This window comes from Elgaria multicarinata, chromosome 5 (assembly GCF_023053635.1).
Source record: "Elgaria multicarinata webbii isolate HBS135686 ecotype San Diego chromosome 5, rElgMul1.1.pri, whole genome shotgun sequence".
NCBI lineage: Eukaryota > Metazoa > Chordata > Lepidosauria > Squamata > Anguidae > Elgaria > Elgaria multicarinata.
Genome location: NC_086175.1, coordinates 79,419,674 through 79,447,524, shown reverse-complemented (window position 1 = coordinate 79,447,524; position 27,851 = coordinate 79,419,674).

Genomic DNA, 27,851 nt, shown 5'->3' with positions numbered 1-27,851 from the left:
GGAGTATTTTAAAAATGAAATTTTAAAGGCACAGTTACAAACAATTCCAGCAAGGAGAAAAGATAGAAGACAACAGAGGAAACCAATGTGGCTCCACAAAAAGCTTAGAGATGACCTGAAAACAAAAAAGGATACATATAGGAAGTGGAAGGAAGGCCAGGCTACAAAAGAAGAGTACAGACCGGTGGCGCAGAAGTGCCGAAACGGCGTCAGAAAGGCTAAAGCTGAGAATGAGCTGAGGTTAGTGAGGGATGCTAAAAGAAATAAAAAGGCTTTCTTTAGATACGTGAGTAGTAAAAGACAGAGGAAAGAAATGGTGGTTCAACTGCTTAATGAGGAGGACAAATTGATAACAGATGACAAAGAAAAGGCTGAAGTGCTCAATTCCTACTTTGCCTCAGTCTTCTCCCAAAAGCAGGTCTATGACCACCCTGGAGAAAGTGAAGCAGAAGTTGAGGGGGCAGGATTGCAATTTGAGATTGATAAACAAATGGTCAAAGAACACCTAATTTCGTTGAATGAGTTCAAATCTCCAGGGCCCGATGAACTCCATCATAGAGTAATGAAGGAGCTAGCAGAAGAACTCTCAGAACCTTTCTCCGCTGTGGCACCCTGGTTGTGGAATGAGCTCCCCAGAGAGGTCCGCCTGGCGCCTACACTGTACTCCTTTCGTCGCCAGCTGAAGACCTTTTTATTCACTCAGTATTTTAACACTTAATTTTAACTTAAATTTAAATTATACTGTTTTAACTCTGTATTTTAACCTTATATCAATTTTGCTGCGTGGTTTTATCATGGTTGTGCTTTTTATATTGTATTTTGTATTTGTGTTTTTAACTTGTTGGTTGTTTTTATGATGGTTTTAATTTTTGTGAACCGCCCAGAGAGCTTCGGCTATTAGGCGGTATAAAAATGTAATAAATAAATGAATAAATAAATAAACCTTTGTGTATTATCTTTGCAAAATCATGGAAGACGGGTGAGGTGCCAGACGACTGGAGGAGGGCTAACATTGTCCCTATCTTCAAAAAGGGCAAAAAGGAGGAACCTGGGAACTACAGACCAGTCAGTCTGACATCCATCCCTGGGAAAATTCTGGAGCAGATTATAAAGAAGTCAATCTGTAAACACCTTGAAATCAATGCGGTGACCACTAGAAGCCAACATAGATTTGTAAGGAACAAGTCCAGTCAGACTAATTTGATCTCATTTTTTGATCAGGTAACCGCTTTTGTGGACTGTGGGAATGCTGTGGATGTCATATATCTCGACTTCAGCAAAGCTTTTGACAAAGTGCCCCATGATATTCTGATTAACAAACTAGCTAAAAGTGGGCTAGATGGAACAACTATTAGGTGCATTCACAGTTGGCTACAGAATCGGACTCAAAGAGTACTTATCAATGGAAACTTCTCAAACTGGGGAGAGGCAACGAGTGGGGTACCTCAGGGATCAGTCCTGGGCCCAGTGCTCTTCAACATTTTTATTAATGATTTGGATGAGGAGGTGCAGGGAACGCTGATCAAATTTGCAGATGACACAACATTGGTTGGGATAGCTAATACCATGGAAGACAGAAACAAACTTCAAAGTTATCTTGATAGGCTGGAGTGCTGGGCTGAAAACAACAGAATGAAATTTAATAGGGATAAATGCCAAGTTCTACATCTAGGAAATAGAAACCAAATGCACAGTTACAAGATGGGGGATACTTGGCTCAGCAATACTACAAACGACAAGGATCTTGGGATTGTTGTAGATCGCAAGCTGAATATGAGCCAACAGTGCGATATGGCTGCAAGAAAGGCAAATGCTATTTTGGGTTGCATTAATAGAAGTATAGCTTCCAAATCATGTGAGGTACTGGTTCCTCTGTATTCGGCCCTGGTTAGGCCTCATTTAGAGTATTGCGTCCAGTTCTGAGCTCCACAATTCAAGAAGGACGCAGACAAGCTGGAGCGTGTTCAGAGGAGGGCAACCAGGATGATCAGGGGTCTGGAAACAAAGCCCTATGAAGAGAGACTGAAAGAACTGGGCATGTTTAGCCTGGAGAAGAGAAGATTGAGGGGAGACATGATAGCACTCTTCAAATACTTAAAAGGTTGTCACACAGAGGAGGGCCAGGATCTCTTCTCGATCCTCCCAGAGTGCAGGACACAGAATAATGGGCTCAAGTTAAAGGAAGCCAGATTCCTGGTGGACATCAGGAAAAACTTCCTGACTGTTATAGCAGTACGACAATGGAATCAGTTGTCTGGTGAGGTTGTGGCCTCTCCTACACTAGAGGCCTTCAAGAGGCAGCTGACAAGCATCTGTCAGGGATGCTTTAGGGTGGATTCCTGCATTGAGCAAGGGGTTGGACTCGATGGCCTTGTAGGCCCCTTCCAACTCTGCTATTCTATGATTCTATGATTCTATGACACATTAGCTGTGCAGCAATGAAAATCATCCACCATGTGGATGGCCTTGATCATGTAAATATGGAAGCCATCTGGGAGACTGAGTGATTATGCATGCTTTTGGCCACTGCAATGGAGGTTCTCTAGAAAATGGGCAAACCAAAATGGGTAACCCAGCTCTGGCATATTATGGCCACTGTATGAAGCTTCTGCCCTGTAGAATTGCTTCCACTGGGTGTAGAGATATAGTCAGTGTGTATTCATGGTAATGGAAGTGGGACTAATACTCAGGAGTACTCTGATTCTGTATCTGGTTTGGCAAGAGTTTTCAAGGCTTTATAAAAGCCCAGAATAGAAGAGGAAAAGAATTGCTCTGGAAATGCAACGAGCTTTTAAAACTAATGTAGCAAGTTTCAGATTACTTTAAGAGAGCCAAGGTTATCATTTCCATTTTATCTCACTGAATGCACAATGCAGGGCACATCATCATTTTCCTTTAAGTGCCACTGGCACCTCTATCATGCAGATGATGAAGTGCCTGCATAAAGTAAAATAAGTAAGCACCAATCAACACACTTGTTTTTTTTTTCTTGTAAAAGCTGCTTAGCTTACTTTCTAATCTTCATAAAGCAGATTTTGTATGATGGCATCTTGCCATAAGCTATGGAAGTTCTCAAAACTCTCTTAAATATCCTCTAAATAAATAAATAAATAAATGAAGGCATAGATGCAAGAGCACTCTGGGAAAGGTGAATTTTATGGAGATTGAAAATAAAGTTGATGGTCTGACACTGTTCACATTTGAAAGTGCAATCAGTCTGCGGGAACAGGCTTTTTGTAAAGAAACCTCTTATAAATCTGGGGTGGATTTTCAGATTCTTAAGTAGAATTCTGCATTTTGTAGCAAGGTTAACAACAGTATCTTAAAACTCTGAAATCAGCACTGGCATTAGCTTGGCAGATGCCAGAAACACTTTTACTCCAATTTTTTTTTTTTTTTTTTGATTTGATGAAGTTAAATATGAATTATTATTTTTTACCCCTAAAATACAATTGCCCAGATCCAGAGAAATAAATGTCTGTGTAGGATTAGGCTTCTGCGTATGGATCCTCTTGCTAGATCAGGAACTGCACACATTGGTCAAATATGGGTGAACCATTGATTGAGAGAACACTGGACCATGGTTGTCTATCGTCATCTGCTGATTCGGCCGACTAGTTATTCAAACCTTTCTGTTGCCCACAACTGTCTCTTGAACTGGGCTTGTATGCGTGATTAGGAATGTCAGAAGCCTCAGTCAAGGGCCTACAGCTAGCCTCATCAACTTTCTTCCTTCTCTACCTGTATAAGGGGCCAAACTAGACCAAATGGAAATCTGTGACTGGAATGTAAACTTGCAGGTCAGCAGCAGAGTGTCATGGAAGACTGAAATGGTCTGCTACTGGGTTTTGAATGTTGTAATTACTTATGTCAGAGGAATTTCAAGATGAAATTCTATTGTGAAATAACTGAATTAGAATCAATAATGAAGATTGATTCTATTCATTCTGGTCTGAATAGAAACTAGGGCTGTGCTCTGCTTCTCTTTCGATCGGAGAAGCAGAAGCGGATCAGGGTGCTTTGCCTCCCTTAAGGCAGAGGCGAAGAGGATTGGGGGGCAGCGGAGCATCGCGGAGTGGATCGAGATGAAGGCAGATCCTTCGCCTCAATCTGGAGCTCCAAAAAAAGGTAAGGGGGCCTTACCTGGTGCTGCTTCCGCCTGTGCGGCGACGGCGGCAGAGCCAGGTAAGGGGGCAGGGGGAGGGGGGGTCTTACCTGGTCTGTTGCAGCCCATCGCCAGTTTCACTAGAGCCTGCGGCTCAACCCTGAAGTGTAGGCCCCAAGCGGGGCCTACAGTTCCGGGTTTAGCTGTGAGCTCTAGAGAAGCTGGCAACGGGCCGCAACAGACCAAGTAAGTGGTGTGCACGAGGTTTTTTTTACCTGGCCCTGTCACTGCCACCCATGCAGCAACGGCGGCAGAGCCAGGTAAGGGGGCAGGGGGGCAGGGTCTTACCTGTATCCATCCGTGGTCCAGTGCAGCTGCGGCCTGGTCTTCCTGTTTGAGTCCACGGGCTCAGTTGAAGCCGCCACCGGACCGCGGATGTATGCAGGTAAGGGGGAGGAGGGAGAGTGGCCTTACCTGGTGCCGGCGCCACTGCTGCGGAGCTCCAATTCAGATCCAGAGCTCCGCAGCAAAGTGAAGCAGACCACTGGCAGATCAGCGTGGAGCGGACCTGATCCAGAAGTTACAGATCAGGATCCGAAGCAGATCAGGGGGTCCGTGCACAGCCCTAATAGAAACAATAGTTTCCTGCTACAGATGTTGATTTACTTAACTATGCTGATAACTTATCACTTATTGTGCATATATTTACAGTGCAATCCTATCGATGTCTACTTGGAAAGTTCAATGGGGCTTCCTGCTAGATAAGTGAGTATTGGATTACTGCCTCAAGCTATAATATAATTGTTAGCAGCTGTAGTTTTTGTGTTTTCTTGCCATTTAACTCTGTCTTTTTACATTTACTTCACATATTTTTATACCTGTCAACTGAGGGTAACAGTTTATACATCTGATGAAGCAGACTCTGGTCCACAAATACCATAATAAATTTGTTAGTCTTTAAGGTGCTACTAGGCTTTTTGTTGTTTTTACTGCTAATTAGACTTACATGGCTACCTCTCTGAAAGTTGTTATCTTAACAAACTCTTATGGCATATTTTACAATTGTTTTCTTTTTTATTAATTGTATAAGGCATTTTATAAATGCTGTATTACAAAGTTGTTATAACTTACTATTCAAAGTAATTTATCCATTCCACTAGGCTGTGATTGATAGGACTACCAACAGAAATATCGTATGCAAGTGTTTCAGGGGGAAAACACCAAAACAATTTCCTCCCTCATTTTCAATCATTCCACCTTGGGTCACTTATTTTATACCTGCCACACTCAATAAGATCAAGACTTGGGCAAATGAAATTTGTGAGTAGTCTAGTATTGCTCGAGGGGACTGAATGCACATGATATGAAATAGCACCAAATGCTTACCTACTGAGAGCAGAGGTGTCAAGTCATTTCACATGGGAATCAATAGCAAAATAAATGCTTTGATCAGGACATGCTCTTTAAGAGCTCTGGGGGCTGCACTTTATATGTAAATTTTGACGTCTACTACAGACAGTGGTTAAAGCCAAGAATCAAAATTATGAGAAAACATCTCAGGGAGAGAATGTAGGGAAAGGGGGGTCAAGTAAACACATTTTGCAAGTTGGCCAATTAGCAAGGAAATATTTGTAGCAATGTGTGACCCATAAGATGTTGACCCAGTATTTACTGTTTAATCTGAAAAAAGGGGGGGCGATACTATACGGTGAAATAGGTTCTGAGGCTAATCCACCCCCCACCCCCCATGGTATGTGGTTGCTGTTTTCATTCTTTCAGTTCCTGTGCAGCACTGGCAGTATTTTTGAACAGGAAAATATGGAATGGATAAATGATGTGGTTCCTCAACTCATCAGGCCCACACCTCATGGCATACGGAGTAACTACGCTGTCCGCGCATGGGATCCATGGAAATAGACCCTGTCTGGGGCTACCTGTGTGAGCACTGCACATGTGAATCAGGAGCTTTCAGGTTTAAGCCATTGAAATGCTTGCAATCTCAAAATACCCGCTTCTCTTGCAAGTTAACCATTTCCATGAATGAAGAAAGTTGCAGAAAGTAATGTGTGAGCCAGTCCAAGAAGTGGGAAGACAACTTTGACCACTTTGTATTTCTTTCTAGTCCAGTTTTTCCCTTCTACATTGGATTGGATCCAGGATCTGCATCCCACAAGAGGGAGGGCTCTGCTTGTGGGAGGTCCCTCTTCCTTTTTTGGGGGGGGAGAACCCCCCACAAATCACAGTTCACCTGATTCAGCAGGATTTCCAGACTCTCTGGATAGCATTTTCAGGAGCCTGGAGGGGCTACCATGGGAAGGAACAGCATTGGCAGGCACAAGTGGAGGTGCAGGGGAGGGAAGGTCATGCAGTGGTATCTATTCTGCTTGTGGATAGACACAGCTGGGTACAACCCTACAGTTTTAAACCCATAAATGAGCCCCACTGAGTACTGGGGAACGAGTACTACCTTCGAACGAGGTATGCTCAGAATTTGCATACATCCCTAAGTCTGAGTAAATGTGCTTAAGATTGCTCTGTACATTACCATGGTCCTGATACTGAACCTACAAAAATCTGTTGCCTGGATTAAAGAAAAGTTAGAAAGAGGAGATAGCTGGTTTCTTTACAATGTTACCTAGTGCTAAGCTTCAGTTCTTTCTGTTTTGTATTTCAATCCTCAGAGCTGTGAGATGAAGATACTCATAGGACAAACAGCAGCTAAAGCCACTTACATATATACCAAGAGCCTTCCAGCACACCAGGAACTTGAAGTATCCAGCAGTAATTTGTTATTGCATTATTATTGCTGGATTCAGCAAGCCTGGATGCTGTTTACTTCCCTGCCTTTGACTGGAGTAATATCAGTTCCACTATTTTGAGAACCTATTTTATTTTCCAGTGGAAAGAGGTTGAATTTAAGTTTAATAACTTTGCTAGAATTGAATCAAAATGGAGCGGGCAATTTTCATGAACAAGGTGAGGTTCAAAACGGCTTGAAAAGAAATCTGGAATAAGAAAACATTTCAACCTATTGCTAGGCCAACTGGACTGATGCTCCCTCTTTTGCATCAGTGTTTACTTTTATTTATTTATTTATTTATTTATTTATTTATTTATTTATTCACAAAAATTATATATTGCTCCCCAATGAAAATTTCAGAGCAGTGTACAAGATAAAATAAAAACAGAATAAAACACTTTAAAATAGATTTTAAAAGAAGCAGTAGCATTGCTGGAGTAAGGCTGGAGATTGGAGGAAATGATGGAAGACACTATTGCAGGAATGAGACCGTGCTGCTCAGCTTCTCCCATTGGGTGAGGACGCACGACAGGAGAGGCCAAGCTGGCTGGGCACCTCCTTCGTGGACCGCTTGCTGTCTCAGTTGGAGAGACAAATGGCACACAATGGGAAAGGACTTGGCTGGCACATATCACTTGAAGGATTTCCTGCATTTGTTGCCCAAGTACCTTTCCGTCATGCTGTTTCCCACTGCAGTCGGAATGACAGGCAGCATGCAAAGTTGCTCAGCTGGTATTTACAGGAGCTCCTACAAGCACCGACCTAATCTGCCGCCCCCTCTCAACAGAAAACAGCTTGTTAACTTTGATCACAGAAGGGGATTCCACTCCCCACCTTATCCCCAATCTTCAGGTAGGATCCAGACCAGAGGGCAAGGCCCACACTCATGCCTCTATGGGCCAGACGAGGGAGCTTCAGTGGGCTGGATTAGGCCCATGAGCGAGACATTCCTCACCTCTGGTGTATGACAGCTGAAATAATTTCAATAATAAAGTACTTATTTTTTTATTGTTTTTAAAAAACACCAATATGCAGCATATATAAAATTAATGTTAACAATAGAAACTATGGAAAAGAACATATGAACATTCCATGCATAAAATGTAATTTTGTAATTCAAGATGCCAACACTAACATAAAAATCTGATCATGATCTTTAATTTAATGAGACAAAAATGCTTGTCCAGTTGCCTCAGTAATGGGGCTGCATTCCTTATACCCACCACCATTCAGAGTTAGAGCAGTGCTTGGGATTTATTTGCTACCAAAACTTACAGGCCTTGTTAGGTCATATTTCAAACCTCCTTTTAATCTTTGCAACATTTTTTGTGCTAATAAAAAAAGAACCCTTGGAGAAAATTCTCAGTACATTTAAAAAAAAATATTAGGGAAAGTAAGTTGGGAAAGTATTTTGTTTGTTTCTTTACAGCATACTTGGAATATGGATTTTATTTCTCAGCGTTGATCCCTAATGTATTTACTGAGAGGAGGTTTGACAACTGGAAAGGCTATATTGTGGAGAAGGGCACTTAGTTAAGACCCTCAGTTACTAAAAGCAGGGTGTTGTATGGCCTATTGAGTCCAGCTAATAATAGTTGGTAACCTGATTTGGAGCTTTTCAAGACAAGTTTTTAAAAAATCTGCTTTCAGATTCTTTGCAAGATTAAGATCAGATCTCTACACAGAGGGTTTATTTTTATTTATTTTTCCTTTCCTCCTTTTCTGTATCTTCTGCTACATAACTGCTATGCTGGTGGAGAATTGCTCTTTGTTTTGCAATTGTACTTTGTTTTGCATTTCCCCCCATACTTTCCCAAAACAGGAAAGTAGTGGGAAAGCAGGGGAGAATTGCTGGAGGTTGATAATGTCATCTAAAGCACCAGTAAATATCTGTGGCAGGATCTACACTACTGCTTATAATGGTTTATAATGGTTATGACAACTGTTCAGGCCCAGGACACATTACATATACCGTTTTCATAACGTTTTTAAAGTGTTATATCCTGCTTGGTGTAGATCAGGCCTGTGTTTGGGGAATGGGGAATGCATAATAAAATAGCCTTGGCTCCAGATGACAGGAAAAAGATCAGAGAGTGCACTTACAGTTTTACTTCCTTTTTGAAAAGCGAGAGACAACTAGGGCCACAATAATAAAATATTAACAAATACATAAAATATTGGGTTAATTGCCTCCAAAATTCTGGTAGTCTCTGAGAACAAAGGCAGTAGTTTAACCATAACATGTATATGCATTCTAGGATGAAGATCAGGCTGGCTGCCAGGAGGCTTGAGGTTAGGGATGTTATAGGCATCCAACTGGGTCCAGGAGTCTGGTGGACTCCCCCATATCCACACCCACCCAGACCCAGCTTGCTGGGCCACAATGCATTCAAAGGTCCACTTTTTGAGCACCCCGTGGCTTGGCAACTGCCCAACAGCTACAGAGGCTCCAGAAATTGCATATTTCCTACTTTACATAAATAGCATCTGTAAGGGCCCCATTTACGCAAGATTAAAGGTTGCATGGTGCTGTGAGCTGGGGCAGCTTGGCAGGCATCTGACAGAGCTGGACACAGGTAATGTCTCCCTCCCTACTTCGGGCAGGTCAACATTTTGATGGGGAAAAAGAAAACCTTAAAAAAGGATGGGAAAAGAGAAAGGATTGCATGGCTGCCTGCTTTTTGAGACAGAGTTGTCCCTACCTCCTCTACATTCTATACCAGTGGGATTTACAGAGAATTAATATATTTTATTACGGCCATTGACCAATACCATTGACCAAGAGGGTGAAGGACATTAGGAATCTACTCTTTCATTCCTATTTTTTTCTGTTTTATTATTTTGCTTTTATTAATATATTTGATATACCATTTTTGCATGCAATAAAGAGCTTTAAAAAAGAGAAATGATTTGCATATCATATAAATGAGGTCTGGAAGATTGCCTTTTGCAAAAGTTGGTCCATTTTGACAGGGGATGTAACCATCTCAAATATAGTAGTGCAATTTCCTTCCATGTTTTGGGAGACAGGTTATTCAGGTTGCAGAACTATCCCGAAGTTATCTGTATCCATGACTGTTATATGTTCCCTGATTGGCTGGGATTAGGGTTGTATGAGAATTTCATTCCTGCTTGCAAATCACATGAACATGTCCCATTTGTAACCCTTAATGCAAACAGGAACACAATTCTCTGGAAATGTTTGAAATTCCCGAAATATGTGTTCGTGTTCAAAAGTGTACATTCGCACAAGTGCACATTTCCAAAAATGTGTACTTTTGCAAGGGAATGCTTGTGCAAATGCACATTTCCCCCCAAACCCCCATTTTTACGCTTTAGCATAGGGTGGAAATGCACATTTTTTAACTGGGAAAAATGATGTCATTTGGGTGAACCAAACTTCGAGGAGGAATTTGGAGAACCTCAACAAATTTGAACGTAACGTGTTCTACTATCCCTAGCAGGCATTTTGCTGCAAATGAGGAAGAACCTCACACAAAAGGAAAATGGTGCTGCTGAAGTGGCAGATAGTCTGCAAACAGGACAACCCTTCTTCAAATGAGGATTTGGAGAAAAGAAGATTTGGGGGAAATATTTCAGCCCCATTAAAAGTAAACAATTTGGGTCCCCCTCCCCCGCCCCCAGAAAAGTTCAGGGCAAATATTTAGCCCAGTAGTCATTTTTGCCTTATATGTAAGGATGGTGAATGTTTACTATTTTAAAGCTTCCATAATGCTGTGTGTTGTTTTTTATGCACACCATAAAATTTGAAAAGAAAAATGTGACATAAAGGCACATTCAGAGAAAGTAAGATGATACAGAACATCTTACAATATTGCGTTCAATAAAGAAATTCAATTAAAACTCCTACAGACTTATACCTGAGATTTATTTTCTGTCTAATAGAAATATGGCAGGTACAAGTGCTAAGTTCATCTATTGCCTAAAGGAGGGATAAAAAGACATTGTGATTTTAGCATGTCATGCAGAGTTTAATATGATTGTTTATGGAAATTGTAAGACATTAATTGGAACTTTCTATAATAAGGGCTGGAGACAAGATATAGTTTCATGTGCCCAGATCACTTACAAGGGCATGCCATAGCAGAGATAATATGTTTCTTTTATAAAATTAGTTTCCTGTAGGCTCAGGCAACTGAATCATCTAATTAAAATTTAACATGAAAGTTCTTGGCTTGCATATGAATTTGGCAAGTGATATGGTTACACATTTTCTTTTCTTTCTTTTCTTTAAAAAAAACTTTTATGGTGATCAAACAAATCCTGTACAGTAGAATTCTTTACTAAAATGGTATTGCCACAATTCAACAAAGGTGGTTCCTGAACTGAAATGTATTTCTAGCTCATGACTTTTAAATTATCATCATTGTTATTTTAGATAGAGGATTACTATTTCTGTCTTCATTGCCTTCATAAACTGGATGATTTATGTAGAATCTTTCCATCTAGGTAGGACAACTTATTCAGAACAATCTGTGGGACATAGATTTCAATGTGACAATTAAAGCATAATCCTATGCATGTTGACTAAGAAATAAGTCTCACTGTAGCCCTGTTAATTCTTTTTAAAGAATGTAGGCTCTGCACATGAGGAAGAGGGGTGGGGATGAACATGTTGTCCCTACTCCTTCAATTGTTATTCTTGTCACCCTCCATGTGTAGAGGGTGATTGTCTGTAGTGGGGAGCTTCTTCTATCTGTGGAGAAACTCCATAGGTCTAAATTGATTGTAGAGCCTACACTGGTAGGGGAAGACAGTGATGAGGTTTGCATGATCAAAACTGTGGTGGAATCGCTCGGTTTGACTCAGCTATTCCCCGGCCAGAGAAGGGGGGTCTGACTCAGCCAGCTCAGACACACGCCCCTTCACTGCCGCTTGTTAACCCTTTAGAGTCTAGGTTCTCAAGGAAACAACACCACACTCCAGAGATAGGGACCAAACACTTTTATTCTTCACACTACACACTTCCGTAAGGGTCCACACATTAACGTAAACACGTAAGAGGTTTAGGGGGAAAACACGGACAAAGGAATGACACACTTAGGACAGCAGGGACTAATACCTCCCCCTCCCCCTTTACACGCTCATGCCAATTAAATTCACACTCTTTCCCCACTTTACCACCCACCAGCCGTAACTCCGGCAAGGTCCCTTGCCCACTTGTACCCAAACCTAGACTAAAACATAACAAACATTAACTCTGCAACTCAACCCCTTTGTTGATCACCCTGACTCGGCTTTACGCCACTTGAATTAAGACTCCTTCCCTCAGTAGCTGCGTGGAGCCTCCGCCATCCAGCTGGCCTGGCCTGGATGCTCTGACTCACCATGCACACACTGAACTCCTGACACCCACAGGAAAGAGACTGGACCCTTGGGTGCCTAGACTTTTTATCCCTTTTTGGGACCCCCTTGTCACCAGACCCACCCTGACCAAAAAGCTTATTGATGAACTGAAAACAAAAAGGGATACATATAGGAAGTGGAAGGAAGGCCAGGCTACAAAAGAAGAGTACAGACAAGTGGCGCAGAAGTGCCGAAACGGCGTCAGGAAGGCTAAAGCTGTGAATGAGCTGAGATTAGCGAGGGATGCTAAAAGCAATAAAAAGGCTTTCTTCAGATACGTGAGTAGTAAAAGACAGAGGAAAGAAATGGTGGTTCAACTGCTTAATGAGGATGGCAAATTGATAACAGATGACAAAGAAAAGGCTGAAGTGCTCAATTCCTACTTTGCCTCGGTCTTCTCCCAAAAGCGGATCTATGACCCCCCTGGAAAAAGTGAAGCAGAAGTTGAGGGGGCAGGATTGCATTTTGAGATTGATAAAGAAATGGTCAAAGAACACCTAATTTCCTTGAATGAGTTCAAATCTCCAGGGCCCGATGAACTGCATCCAAGAGTAATGAAGGAGCTAGCGGAAGAACTCTCAGAACCTTTGTCTATTATCTTTGCAAAATCATGGAAGACGGGCGAGGTGCCGGATGACTGGAGGAGGGCTAACGTTGTCCCTATCTTCAAAAAGGGCAAAAAGGAGGAACCTGGGAACTACAGACCAGTCAGTCTGACATCCATCCCTGGGAAAATTCTGGAGCAGATTATAAAGAAGTCAATCTGTAAACACCTTGAAATCAATGCAGTGATTACTAGAAGCCAACATGGATTTGTCAGGAACAAATCCTGTCAGACTAATTTGATCTCATTTTTTGATAGGATAACCTCCCTTGTGGACTGTGGGAATGCTGTGGACGTCATATATCTTGACTTCAGCAAAGCTTTTGACAAAGTACCACATGACATTCTGATTAACAAACTAGCTAAAAGTGGGCTAGATGGAACAACTATTAGGTGGATCCACAGTTGGCTACAGAATCGGACTCAAAGAGTACTTATCAATGGAACCTTCTCAAACTGGGGAGAGGCAACGAGTGGGGTGCCGCAGGGCTCAGTCCTGGGCCCAGTGCTCTTCAACATTTTTATTAAGGATTTGGACGAGGAGGTGCAGGGAACGCTGATCAAATTTGCAGATGACACCAAATTGGGTGGGATAGCTAATACCCTGGAAGACAGAAACAAACTTCAAAGTGATCTTGATAGGCTGGAGTGCTGGGCTGAAAACAACAGAATGAAATTTAATAGGGATAAATGCCAAGTTCTACATTTAGGAAATAGAAACCAAATGCACAGTTACAAGATGGGGGACACTTGGCTCAGCAATACTATAAACGAGAAAGATCTTGGAATTGTTGTAGATCGCAAGCTGAATATGAGCCAACAGTGCAATATGGCTGCAAGAAAGGCAAATGCTATTTTGGGCTGCATTAATAGAAGTATAGCTTCCAAATCACGTGAGGTACTGGTTCCTCTCTATTCGGCCCTGGTTAGGCCTCATCTAGAGTATTGCGTCCAGTTCTGGGCTCCACAATTCAAGAAGGACGCAGACAAGCTGGAGCGTGTTCAGAAGAGGGCAACCAGGATGATCAGAGGTCTAGAAACAAAGCCCTATGAAGAGAGACTGAAAGAACTGGGCATGTTTAGCCTGGAGAAGAGAAGATTGAGGGGAGACATGATAGCAGTCTTCAAATACTTAAAAGGTTGTCACACAGAGGAGGGCCAGGATCTCTTCTCGATCCTCCCAGAGTGCAGGACACGGAATAACGGGCTCAAGTTAAAGGAAGCCAGATTCCGTCTGGACATCAGGAAAAACTTCCTGACTGTTAGAGCAGTGCGACAATGGAATCAGCTACCTAGGGAGGTTGTGGGCTCTCCCACACTAGAGGCATTCAAGAGGCAGCTGGACAACCATCTGTCAGGGATGCTTTAGGGTGGATTCCTGCATTGAGCAGGGGGTTGGACTCGATGGCCTTGTAGGCCCCTTCCAACTCTGCTATTCTATGATTCTATGAATAGAAACCCCATAGCAACCCACACCTCTCCCCAAGGGAGGGGGGGTGCTCCCAGACATTGAACATCTGCAACTTGTTACTTTCCCCCAGGTACCAGCCCGGGGAGGCATTATCAGATGCCGGGCACTTCTCGCCCAGCGCAGCCTTGGCATTTCACTTGCTACTCCCTTTTCAGACACAAAGAAACCCCTCTCCCTCTCCCTTGGATGAAGCAAAAGATGTTCTCTTAAAGGAACCATGGGCTCAGCCCATGACAAAAACAAGCCAAGTTGGCTTATTTAAACCAAGATTGCTTGTTTCAGTTAGCTGCTTGTTTAACTTAGCTTGTTTAAGTTAGCCTGGGTATGGCTTATCATGTTGTTCAAATTCAGGCATCATGACTTGCTTTAAGGCTGAGGCCTGTTGCTGGGTTTATTTGAGGGTTGTTTTCCCTCTCAAACAAGCAATGCTGCCCAGATTCAAATGATGTGTCAAACCAAGCCTGAGTGAGTAATGGCAACTGGTACACACTGCATATTGAAATAAGCCACTGTGGCCATTTAAATTGGCAGTGTGTGCTGGCTAGTTCACATGCTCAAACAAGCCACCATGACTTATTTAAGCTGTGGTGGCTTGTTCCATTGTGCAACCTGGCCAGGCCCTCTCTCTATGCAGAGGGCAACAAATATGGCAATAGAGGGGGCAGGACTAGTGTGCTCATCCCTGCTCTCTCTCCTCACATGTCACACATGTCAAACCTACATGTTTAACATGACTGAACAGGACTTGCATTCTCTTCCCCTCCTTATTGTTTTACTATGATTTTATTAGATTGTAAGCCTATGCGGCAGGGTCTTGCTATTTACTGTTTTACTCTGTACAGCACCATGTACATTGATGGTGCTATATAAATAAATAATAATAATAATAATAATAATAATAATAATAATAATAATAATGTGGGGTTTACTCCTGACTATGAAAAGGACTGCAGCCTTAGACTTCTTAAGTATCTCCCATTAAAGCAATGGGGCTTAAAAATGCTAGGTCATGTTTTATGTCAAGAATGCTAAGGAAGAGGGGAGGAGCAAAAGCCAATTTATGGGCTGGGATTCCCCCTCCCCTCTTCATTGGTGCTACAGGCAGGCCACGAATGGTGTGCCTCCACACCTCGTCTCCCACCTCCACCCACAATAGCCTCCCCACGCCCAGGCTGTGCCGGGCATGGAAGTGAGGTACTTGCTTCATCCTTTGCTAGGTTCTTTCAGCCCTCCTGTCATTATCAGTAAGAGGCATTTGATATGTGAATTCATTTAGTAGAATTTCAGGTTCGCCATCCAACTGTGCTACTTTTTGTCTATAATTGTGCCAAAGTATACCAGACACTCATAAGTTATTGGAACAAGCGTAGCCCTGATGAAGCCCATAATTTTGTGCCTTCAGTCTGAATTTTCAGATTTATGATTTACTTGTCAAAATAAAAGGTTAAGGGACACATTGGAGATACAGAGTATGTCTGTCAAATTACAGACATGAGTCGTATTTTATAGGACTGTGACGATCTGCAATAAGGAGAAAGAGTTTTAAAAGAATGGTGTCTCTTAATGTAAAGGGAATCCTGTAACCCACTTTCTAAAAGACCATCTATCAAGAAATCAATTTTCTTTCTGTGCTTTGACTGTGTGACCACTCCATTTGGCCAGGTTGAAATAGCATGTAGTAGTAGTGATGCAACCACCTGTGGCTCTGTGATCAAGACAAAAGTGAAACTCATTTAATTGGGCTGAATGATCCCAGCTATGTTTCTGTGGTGGAATTCTCCCCTTCCTCACAGGGTTTGGGAACACTGCTGGAGTCAGCCTGTGATTGATTAAAGAAGATCTTTCTAGAGTTGCCAAGGGTTTGAGCATAAGAGGAGGAGGCTGGGAGCTACTCATTTGTCATCACCTACTTGTACCAACTTGCTTTTGGGCTTGTGAGTTCTTGGATCCTGTATTGGGTGCTGTCTTATTGGGAGGTTTGTGCTTTGGTAATGAACGTATGGACCAGGCTTAGGTACTGCTTTGTTAAGTTGCCTGGAGTATTGTTCCAAAGGTTCTCTATGACCCTTGTATACTTTTTTTAAGAAAACCTTTCCACTGTATAAATAAACTTCATCTCTACCTCTAGAGCTGTGTGTTTGCTTTTTTCCAGGTAAACCTCAGTACAAAGTTCAGAGCCTTCTGCTTGGGCTAATTGCTACTGTGCAACATTTCATGCTTGGGAGCTTGAAATAGGGAACACTGGCTTGGACTTTTATTTTAGGGGTGTGATCCGCTTCGCTTAGAATCGGAGAAGCAACAGCGAACCGGGGTGATCCGCCTCCCCTACAGGCGGAGGAGAAGCAGATCGGGGGGCTGGAGAAGCATGGCAAAGAGAAGCGACCATAAGCAGAGCACTCCTCTTTTCGCGGAGTGCTCCACCCGCCATTTTGGTTTTTTTCGCCCATAGGATTGCATTGAGGAAAAGATTAGTGGATAACTTTTTTTGTTTTTCAAGCTAACTATTTGAAACTCGCTGTGCTTAGAGAGTCATAGGTGGGGGTCATTTTGAGCCTATTTTCTGCACTTCGTGTGCTGCGGTTTGCTTGCTATAATTTTTTTAAAAATAGGGTAAAAAAAGCGTGAGAGGTACCTTTTTGAAGTGCTGAGAGGCAGATTCAACTCCCAGTCATGATCACCTGATGAAGTATCCTCCAGTCCCAAAGTTGGAGGGGGGATAAGCAAAACGGGATACTTAGTAACTTGGGATACTGGGAAACTTTTCTTTCTTAGTCTCTGAACGGACTTTTCCCAGTGTTTTTTTAAACAGTATTATTATTATTATTATTATTATTATTATTATTATTATTATTTATTTATTTATTTATTTATTTATTTATTTATATATCACCATTAATGTACATGGTGCAAATGCACAAACACAACCTGAAATCATATACTAAGCAAATAAATAACAGATAGGAAACACAGCACTGCTACCCACCCTAACCTTGGTGAACAACTGAATAGATGTGGTGCAAGGGGATGAGGTACCCTAGGGCATGTGGACGTGCCCAGTGCACACACACTGTCCTGTCCTTGGAAGGTCATCCAAACGCTCCAAAGATTAAACAGTGTAGAAGCTATGCCTGTCATGAGTTGAAGTGTCAGGTAGTTCTTAAAGACTGGTACTTACTTAGGGCCAGTCAAATTGGCATAATTCCCCCTCCTCCTGGGCACGTCCACTTTCCTCTTACTGGTAAAAGACAGACATAGCTTTTTTTTAAAAAAAAAAAAAATCTTCTTGTTGTTTATTCAGCAACACTGCTGCTTTTAATTCCACCCTCCTTTATTTATTTATTTATTACATTTTATATTTATACACCCCATAGCCCAAGCTCTCCTAGCTTTTCCTCTTCAGTGAAGTCAGGCAGGCTTTCATTGTGGTTCAACTCCTTGTTGTTGTTGTTGTTGTTGTTGTTGTTGTTGTTGCTATTAATATTAATTAGTACTGCTTTTATTAACGTTATTATTTTGTTGTTGTTTAATAATGGCTGTGATCACAATGCAGTCAATCAACTCTGAAGCAAGGATCACAAAGCTTTACTCTTATCCTCCTAGCCTCCTAGTTATGGGATGCAAAAGAAAAGGCATCTCTCTGTGCTGCTCCCGCCTCACAGGGATGGCTTGCATTACTGGCTTTGAAACAATCCTTTGCTCATTTCCTTGTGCCCCCAGAAATGTCTGCTCCATGCCTGCCTTCCCGCCTCCGCCTGGGTGCTGTTGTGGTGGAGCATCTGCTGGGACTGACTTCCCCATAGATCTATGGCATATCTCTGCCTGCCTCTCTGCCCGTCTGGTGCCTGGGAGCTGTACTACATGATGGGCTTTGTGGTTCAACCCCACAAGCCTCTGGCATGCTTGCTCCCAGTGCTGCCTGTCCTCTGTTCCTGCCTCACAGGGATGGTTTGTGTGTGTCTTGCTTTGACTCAGGGGATAAGTCCTTCCTGCACTCACTTAGACTTTTTGAAGTTCCAAATAAATTTTTCAAGTGTGGAAGAAGATTCATATTTAGGTTTATCTACTCCCCAATTCATGGCATGTTGGGATTTCCTTTGAAATGGCCATGAATAAAGCCCATTGAGCTGTCTGCAGCTTTAAAAATCCCTGAGATACTGGGGTGTCCAATTTTCAAAAATTCCCCAAAATCAGGGGAGGCTTGGATTTGCTTGAGGCTTGGCATGCATGTGTATACATACATCAGGTGTCATGGTGCCTAATTTGACATTTCTAACGTGAAAATTGACGGAGTTCTAGCATGGGACTTGAATTGGGGTGAGTTAAAAGGTTAAACCCCTGCCAAAAATCAGGGGATGATAGGATTTGCTTGAAACTTGCCATGTATGTGGATCTAGGTGGCATCTGTGAGGGTGCCTGCTTCAAAGTTTTTTTTCTGTCAAAATGTCGGAGTAAATCCCATGTCTGAAAATGGGTTGTCTGATTTTCAAAAATTCCCCCCAAATCAGGGGAGGCTTGGATTTGCTTGAGGCTTGGCCATGCATGTGTATACATGCATCAGGTGTCATGGTGCCTAATTTGACATTTTTTACGTGAAAATTGACGGAGATATCGAAAGGGGTGTGAATTGGGGTTAGGGGTGGTGCTTTAAAGGTTAAATCCCTGCCAAAAATCAGGGGATGATGGGATTTGTTTGAAACTTGCCATGAATGTGGATCTAGATGGCATCTGTGAGGGTGCCCACTTCAATGTTTTTATCTGTCAAAATGTCGGAGTAAATCCCATTGGGGTGTCCGATTTTCAAAAATTCCCCGAAAATTAAGAGATGCTTGGATTTGCTTGAGGCTTGGCATGCATGTGTATACATGGATAAGCTATCATGGTGCTGAGTTTGAGATTTCTAATGTTAACAGAAAAAAGTTGTAGGCTTTTTTGGATTTCAATGCAAGTCTATGGGGGGGGGAAGCGGAGCTCCGATCCGGATCTGGAACTTTGCAGTGAAGCGGAGCGGACTATAGGCGGAGCAAAGCGGACCCAATCTGGAAGTTGTGAATCTGGAAGAGAAGCGGATCGGGGGGGTCCGTGCACACCCCTACTTTATTTCTTCCCCCCAAGTGTGCCCTGAAAGGTCTGACATGGCTCAGGCTGACATGTATGTATGTATGTATGTGAGGGGTGGTGGAAGTCTACTGGATAATTGTCTGTCTCTCCCTACACTGCAGGAAGTTCGGGTAACCCCCTTTCTCCTTTCATTCCAACTAACTTTCATATTTGGGTGTCCATGCCACTAGAATAGCTACACACTTTGCCTAAAATGAAATTTAAGGCATAATTGGGAAGGATGTATTCATCATCAAAGAAAACCACTGGGAAGTTTGTGTAAGATTTGTGAAAATCTTTGTGGATTTTTGCACTGTGTTAGGCTATCGCCATATTCTGCATAAAGAAAAACTTGAAAATAATTAAGAGTTTCTCTTTAAATGAACGTCTCACAAATATCTATGGAAGCTAAAAGAGTTTATATAATATCAGGCATGGCAAGATATTTTAAAGTAAAGCAAATGACTACATTGGCATATCACATAGGTGCATCCATTTTCAATCTTATAATTTAGCAGTAGTAATTGCTGCTGTGAAATACAATAGATTAAATAGCAAAACCAAATCACATTCAAAGTTGGAGCACTAGGAAAACATTCATTGCTTAAGCTTACTATTTTACTTATTAAGTGCCTAGCAATAATAAAATTATTGGCAGCATTGTGAAGAGAAACAGTTGCTAGTTATTATACATAATAACCCTCTTACCTGGAAATTTCTATTATGTTTTGAACTTCACACTGAGAATAATAACAATCCAGAATGCTACAAGATTATGCTTAAATATTTAATAGCTAATCATTAAAAAGCCATTCAATCTGTTTGCATTAAATATTTTCTCATATATTTAATCTCATAATAGCATTGCATTTTTAGACATTGGAGCAAACTGAGACTAGTGTAATCACACATATTTCCTTTCCTTGAAATTGCATCCCATTTTCGTGTAAGGGAAGCAAGCACACTTATTTAAATTTTAAATCTATGGGGATTCAGCCATAGGACCATACTTTTAGTTTCTTGCAAGATTTTACCAGATACTCATTTGCTGGAATACTTAAAACAGTAAAAGGCTAGAAACAAATGGGTATGCAGTGGCAAAGCATACCTGTGGATAAAGGGTAGTTTGAAATCAAACTGGTGAATATATACACAATGAGGGACAAATCCTTGTCTTATTAGCAATGCAATGCATATCTGCCTAGCTGCCAATAACCTAAGAACTTAAGAGCCAAGCTGGATCAGACCAAGGGTCCCTCTAGTCCAGCATGCCCATGGGGAACCCACAAGCAGGATCATCAGAACTAGTAGCCACTTATACCCTTCTCCTATATGAATTTGTCTAACCCCCTTCTAAAGCCATCCAAATACGTGGCTATCAGTACATCTTGTGGAAGTGAAATCCATAATTTAACTATGCGCTGTGTGAAGAATCACTTTCTGTTATCTCTTTTGAATGTGGCCCTTAACTGGAAAAAAGAAGTTGTTGTACTGTAAAAGGAAGGGGGAAAGCCAGGCACAGTGAATGCAGGTTATCTGCACTCAATACCTCTAAGAGCTTCATAAGACTGGGCAAAAACACGATTCTTTACCATCACTTCTCACCCCAACTTTTGTTGTACAATACTTCCTCTTTCTCAACTAAGAAGAAAAAGGAAGTAAACAATGACCACGTGGCCCATTTAGCGGCCATTTTTATCGTACTGCTTCTCCTGCATACAAGACTTACCGGGGTCTTTTTCATCATGAGAAGTAGGTCAGAAAGAGCAGGAGATGCATGGAAGGCAGACAGCATTGTGACTAAGACCCACAAAAATCCATGCATGCCCAGTAACAAGCATGCTATAAAACACTTGTCTGATGTTCCCCTAAACTTCTGAGGGTTTCCCCCCGATGTGCTACTATCAGAAAAAGCACTAGCGCTTTAATCACGTGCTGATTAAGGCTGTGATCCTATATACACTACCTGGGATAGGGGTGGAGGTATAAAACCTATTGACTTCAATGGGACTTATTTTTAGTAGACATGCATAGAATTGCATTGTAAAATATGCAAGATTCCAATAAATATTCAACATTAGTGAATTTCATGAGGCAGTGACTTACCCGTAATTTTCAGCAGACAAACATAAGTATCCCTGGTGATTTGGGAAATTTAGAGGATAGGTGACATATTGCTCCCTTCAGTAATTGCAAAATGTTGAAGACTTGATAAAGTAGATGGTTGTTGTTATTTTTTAAAAGGAAAAGAGCAGGATATTCTAAAATGAACAATAAGAGCACTCAATGAAAATAATGGGAGCTACTGGAAATAACATGCCCATGGATACAACAGAACTCCATTGAAATAAATGCAAGATGTAAATAAAGCAAGGAATGGATCCAGAGTGGCTTTATAGGACTAGTCCACATTAATCACGTCATCAAGGGAGAAAGGGAGAAGTGGTGGGGATAGCAATGAAAGATTTTGAGAAACTGGAAGGTTTGCATGTAGGGATGGAATGGAGCCCTGTCATGTTAATGGGTATTCGTGGTTTGCATTATTTCCAAATATTTCCCATTGTTTTCAAAGGACATTCTTGGCATTCATTTTAGTATCTCCCCCTGCCCCAACACATAAGCTACTGGGTGATGTCTGTGCCCTTTGAATTAGAAGATGACAGAAAGAGGGGCATTCTGAAAGTATTCAACTACTGTAGTGCATGATTAATCTTCTTTCTGATTGAATATCAATATGCTGCAATCAACTACAATAATTGACATTTATAATTAACATTATGATGTATTATTTATACTGCAGTAATAACTACAAATCAATTCAAAATCAAGGCACCATTGAGCTCTTGTATTTTTTTAAAAAATGTTCATATAATTGAAGCTAAACAAGATACATCTTCTTTATCACTACCACTAGCAACTTTTCTACAAATCAAATGCATGTTATCAGAGTATCTTCTTAAAGAGCCATCAACAGTTGAGACAATTGTCATGAAATCTTTTCTATTGTTGCTTTTGCTGTTGCCTGTGGTGGGGGCAGCATTGGAATTGAGTTTGACAAATGCCTTTTTTGTAGTGGCTGCCATTTTATTTTCCCAGAATGCCCCAAGATGATGCAATGTCTGAAGTAAGAAAACAAAATGGCAGTCATCAGGGAAACCTCTGTTGCAGCCAGAGAAGGAAAGCTCCAAATGGGTGATGAGTGTGGTAATAAATTTAATACAATTTGAATCTACTTGTTACTCTTAGCATTTGTGTTACAATGAATGAAAATGTAACAGTGGACCCCATGTAGTTCAATGTTTGGTTTGTTATTGAAAGAATGTGCACTCCTATTTCTGTGAAAGAACAGAGTTGCAAATTCAAAGTTACTGTGGAATTAGCACATTTGTTTGTTTACAGCAGTCTTCCCTGAACTGGTGCTTCCTAGGCTTTTGGAATACCATTCTTCACAGCTGCCACCAAAACTTGCTGAAACTGCTGTTCTTAGGTTTAAATCTCTCACAGTTGCTGCCTAAGAAAATAACAAGAGCCATGCTGGATCAGAGCAAGAGTCCATATAGTCTAGGGTGAACATATGAAAAGGAGGACAGGGCTCCTGTATATTTAACAGTTGCATAGAAAAGGGAATTTCAGCAGGTGTCATTTGTATGCATGCAGAACGTGGTGAAATTCCCTCTTCATCACAACAGTTAAAGCTGCAGGAACCCTGCCTAGTGTAACCAGATGCAAAACAGGGCTGGGCTCCTATAGCTTTAAGTGTTGTGATGAAAAGGGAAGTTCACCAGGTGCTGCATGCATACAAATGACACCTGCTGAAATTTCCTTTTCTACACAACTGTTAAAAATACAGGAGCCCTGTCCTCCTTTTCAGATGGTCACCCTAAAATCCAGCAGTCTGTTCATACAGGGACCAATCAGCTGCCCATGGAAAATCCACAAGTAGGACATGAGTGCAAAAACACCCTCCTGCTCATGTTCTCCAGTGACTGGTATACACAGACATACTGACTCTGATACTAGAGGCAGCAAATAGCCATCGCGACTAGTAGTCATTAATAACCCTATCCTCCCTGTATTTGGCCAATCACCTTTTAAGGCTATACAGTTTCAATATTGTCTGAAAACGTCCAAACTAATGGTATGATCATTAGACAGGAGGCCCCCTTCCACCCCAGTATCACTTCTTGAATGATGCTTAGAATTAATGTATTCATACATACTATACAGTATAATAGCAGTTGTGTATTTCTTATCTTTTATGTATAGAGTATGAGAGTAACTCTGGACATTGGCTTTAGGGCAATGTAATTCCATATGTGTTGCATCACATGCCAGGAAATGCAAACAAGGAAATCTAGCACTATAGCCCAGGTAGAACTGTGCGTACCTGGTGTTTCAAAACCCTCCACCCTATTTGTGGGCAGAGAAAGTGAAGGAAAAATTTCACCAAATTTCTTTGGGGGAAAAGAATTTCTCCAACAGTTTCTCACATTTGCAAGGGTTGTAGGACAGCTTCTTTCTCTTTTCCTTAGGTTCTTTTTTTTTGTACTGCCACTGCAAACGGCAACAGCTGAGTTAGCAGCCTGACCCTGATTTTGCATATTCCACAGTGCCCCAAACCTAGCATCATTCCAGGACATTGTGAAGAGAACGAAGGCAGCCACCACCACATCCAAAAAAAGCTAAAGAAAAATGGAAGAAAATTCTGTGAAGTGGGGAGTAAGAAAAAGAAAACCTCAAAACTTTTCTGAGAAAAAAAAGTCTCCTGTGAAATTTTGCCTTAGCTCTGGTTGTAATTCTTCAGGGTTCAAGCTTCCCCAGGTTCTTCCAAACATTACATTTTTGAGTAGTGATTGTGGTTAATGCAGATGCTTATAATACTGATGCTTCCGTGAAAGCCCTGTAGCAGGCGTGAGGAGGCAGTATTGTGTCTGTATCCAGGGAAGACGTGAAGCTGTCCAAGCCAAAATTTGCCCTCCAATTTCCTGAAAGCTTTCTTCTGCCATGAAAGAGGCTTTCATTTTTCTGCCTTATTCTCAGGGCATTTTATAATTTATTTTCAGTTTGTTTTGGTGATGTTTTGGGGCTTATGTAATCACTCTGATTATTATTATTATTATTATTATTATTATTTATTTATTTATATAGCACCATCAATGTACATGGTGCTGTACAGAGTAAAACAGTAAATAGCAAGACCCTGCCGCATAGGCTTACAATCTAAGGTTGCTGAGGTTGCTGGGTGTGTTTCTTCTTCCTATTACACATCTCTCCATTGATCTGCAGACTCCTAGGCTGCTTGCTCTTTTGATTTGAAAAATCCCTATGAAAGGTATTACCTCATGATGCCTTCCCCTCAGCTTTAATTGAAGTGTTGGAAACTCAGGAGGCTGTAGGCTGCTGGAGAGATTATGAATGAAAAGACAGGACAATCACAAGCACTCCTTGGTGACTTTGCAAGTAAAGTAACCAGAAGAACCCTAAACTCCACCCATGTGAATTTCTCCAAAATTTTCTTCTTTGAATTTCCTTTCAAAAGCAAATTTCTATCAAATTGAATGAGAATGGTATACACACACATTTTGAGCACAGCATGAAGCCCAGACATTTTATTCTCACCAGACAATTCTCAGACAGAGGGAGCTATTGGTTTTATTTTTGCTGTTATCTAACACCACCTAGACATAAGGGGGTGTGGCACTTCATTAGCTGAGCTGTGTGTACCACATTATTTGAGGAAGCCAATAGCAGTCTGGGTGGCCTTATATAGGTTTTACCTCTGGGTTGTTTCTTCAGTCTGAGTAGCTTCCAGAGGTAGTAGCTTTTGTAGTAACTGCTGTGTCTTGCCTCCCTTCTGCTGGACTGTCATTTTTAAAGTCTGATCACCTCCCTAATCTTGTCTAATACTTGTTGCTGCTCTAATCCTTGTTCGCTGCTCTGGACTTTGTCCTCTGCCTGACCTGGCTACATATCCATTCTTTGTTTGTTGCTCTGGGTTTTAGCTCTGGACTATGCACATGCCTCTGGGATTTCCAAATGGTTATAGGGAAACATTTTAGGAGGATGTATGTTTCTAAAATGGATAAAGAAACTGTGTGCACTTTGGCAACTTTAAGAACAAAGGGGACATTTTATAATATCCAGGATCACCCACCTGATTATTTACTTTGGCCTTAGCTAGACCTATGGTTTATCCTGGGATTGTCCAGGGTCAACCTGTTCATGTAAATGACACACAGGATATCCCGGGAGCAGGCAGGGACGATCCCAGGATAAACTTTAGGTCTAGTTTTCTAAACTGCAGGCATTAAATAAGTGCAAGGACAATTTTATGTGTCTGTCAAATAGGAGTCAGTTGAAAAGCATGCTTCCTCCTAGAAGTGATGATACAGAATTAGTGTCAATCATTCTTAGAAACAACAGTTAAGTACTGTCTTTGGCAGCCCAAAGAAAAACTAAATGTGATTACTGCTTGCTACCTTAATAGACAAAAACTATGATTAACTTCCAGTGTTACTTCAAGAGCTTCAGGTGGGTGATTATGGCTCAGAAAACATTGTTGTTGTTGTTTAAAAAGAAGAAGAAGAGTGAGACAAATTAACCTTCAGAAGAGATGACAATCTAATCCTTTATACCTTCAGTAGGTTTATGGTGCCATTTATATGCAACCAGGATTCCCCACCCCCCATCTTAAAATGCCACACTAACTGAAAATCTTCTTGAATAGGAATATTTCTGATATAATGATTTATTATCCCCCCCCCCACACACACACTCCTTAGCCATGCATGTCCAGGGGTTAAGATTTTCTTGAAGCTAAAGCTTCAGAAAAACAACAACCCTTCTCCAGTATCATACTAGTAAATACTATTCCTTCAAGACATTAAAAATACTCTCTCACTCTCACTCTCTCTCTCTGAAGTGCTGCAAATTTATCCTAAAAATCAATACAAAGCTTAATTAGGGGGAGAAATTGGAATGTGGGTGAACTAGCAGCTGTTATGTTGACATCAAAGCTCAGCGCATACACTTCAAAGGTATGTAAAAATGAGTTCAGATATGAGCCTGTTAGGTGATATTAGACATGATTTGTGCTTTTCTGATCCCATTTTGGCAGGCAACAGAGATTTGCACGCAAAATAACACCTGCATACTCGCCAACTACTTGAGAGGAATTAAAAATTACCACTTACCCATGAACAGATTGATGGAAAGATCAGTTTTAAGGAGGGGAAAAAAGTTTAAATGAGATTCTAATGTAGCTCTCCCACCTTCTTACAGAGAAATTGACTCATCTGGCACTCAGTCTTCCCAAATGATGGTTTTTATAGGATAACTCAGAGGAATTCTGTTCGTATCCAATTAACATCTGGAAATGTCTATCTGATAACAAGCCAGAATTTGTCTTATGGGTAAACTTGGGTTCGGCTCCTGGCTACACCATTTATCTTCTGTGTGGCTCTGGGAAAGTCACTTCATCTAACTCTCAATCTCTACATCTTTGTCTCCTGTCTTTATGTCCTCCCAATCTATTTGTTCTGTTTCTATAATGCAGAGGCTGTTTATTGCCAATTATCTTCGCCATGTTCATTGCAAAGGAGTTTCCAGTTATAGCAGATGTTTGAATAACAAATGTAGTGGCTTCAGTCCAGAAAGTCCTGTGAAGCAATGGGCTGCATGTCAAACAACTATGTGCACCTGCTGACGTGGTCAACTTTTGACAGACAAGCAGCATTGGAGGAGAGGAGATAAAGAAGATGAGGCACCTGGATCCATTCCCTTCACCCTTGTCAAGCAGGTGATCAATAGTAGGGAGGGACAAATCTGTCAATTTTAGGTTTCTCTCAGTCCCGAACTTTGAGATTGTTTTATTTCTAAAAAAAAAAAAAATACATGGAAATTTGTACACATTTTTGTGCACGTTTCTCCAATACACCCACTGTCCTGCTTCAAGGCAGGCAAGTGCCCAGGTCAAGGCTCAGATAGTCCCAGGAGTCACAAAGAGTGAAACCAGTCCTGTCCAGGGTCATACACACGATTCAAAGTATAGTTGGTAGGAGAAGGCAGAGGCAAGGTCAAAGTGGTCCAGAGTTCAGTCTACAGGAGTCAGTCTTACCAAGCATCAAAGCCAGTCAGTGGGTGTCCGAGAGTGTGATCCAGATGGGTGCCCCAAGGTCTAGGAATCTGCAAAAGTCTGGAATAGCAAGGTGAAGCACAGGGGATAAGGCGCTGTTGTTTGCAGCAGCAACCTCGCTTCGACTGGTCGTTAATCAGCATAGATGGCTAATTAGGTAAGCATGTTGCTTTTAAGGGAGGCCCCATGCTGTGGCTTCCTTTTGCTCTTTTGCAGCTCATGTCTGAGCCCAATGCTGTTCAGAGGGATGAATTATCTCAGGCTCTGATTCCT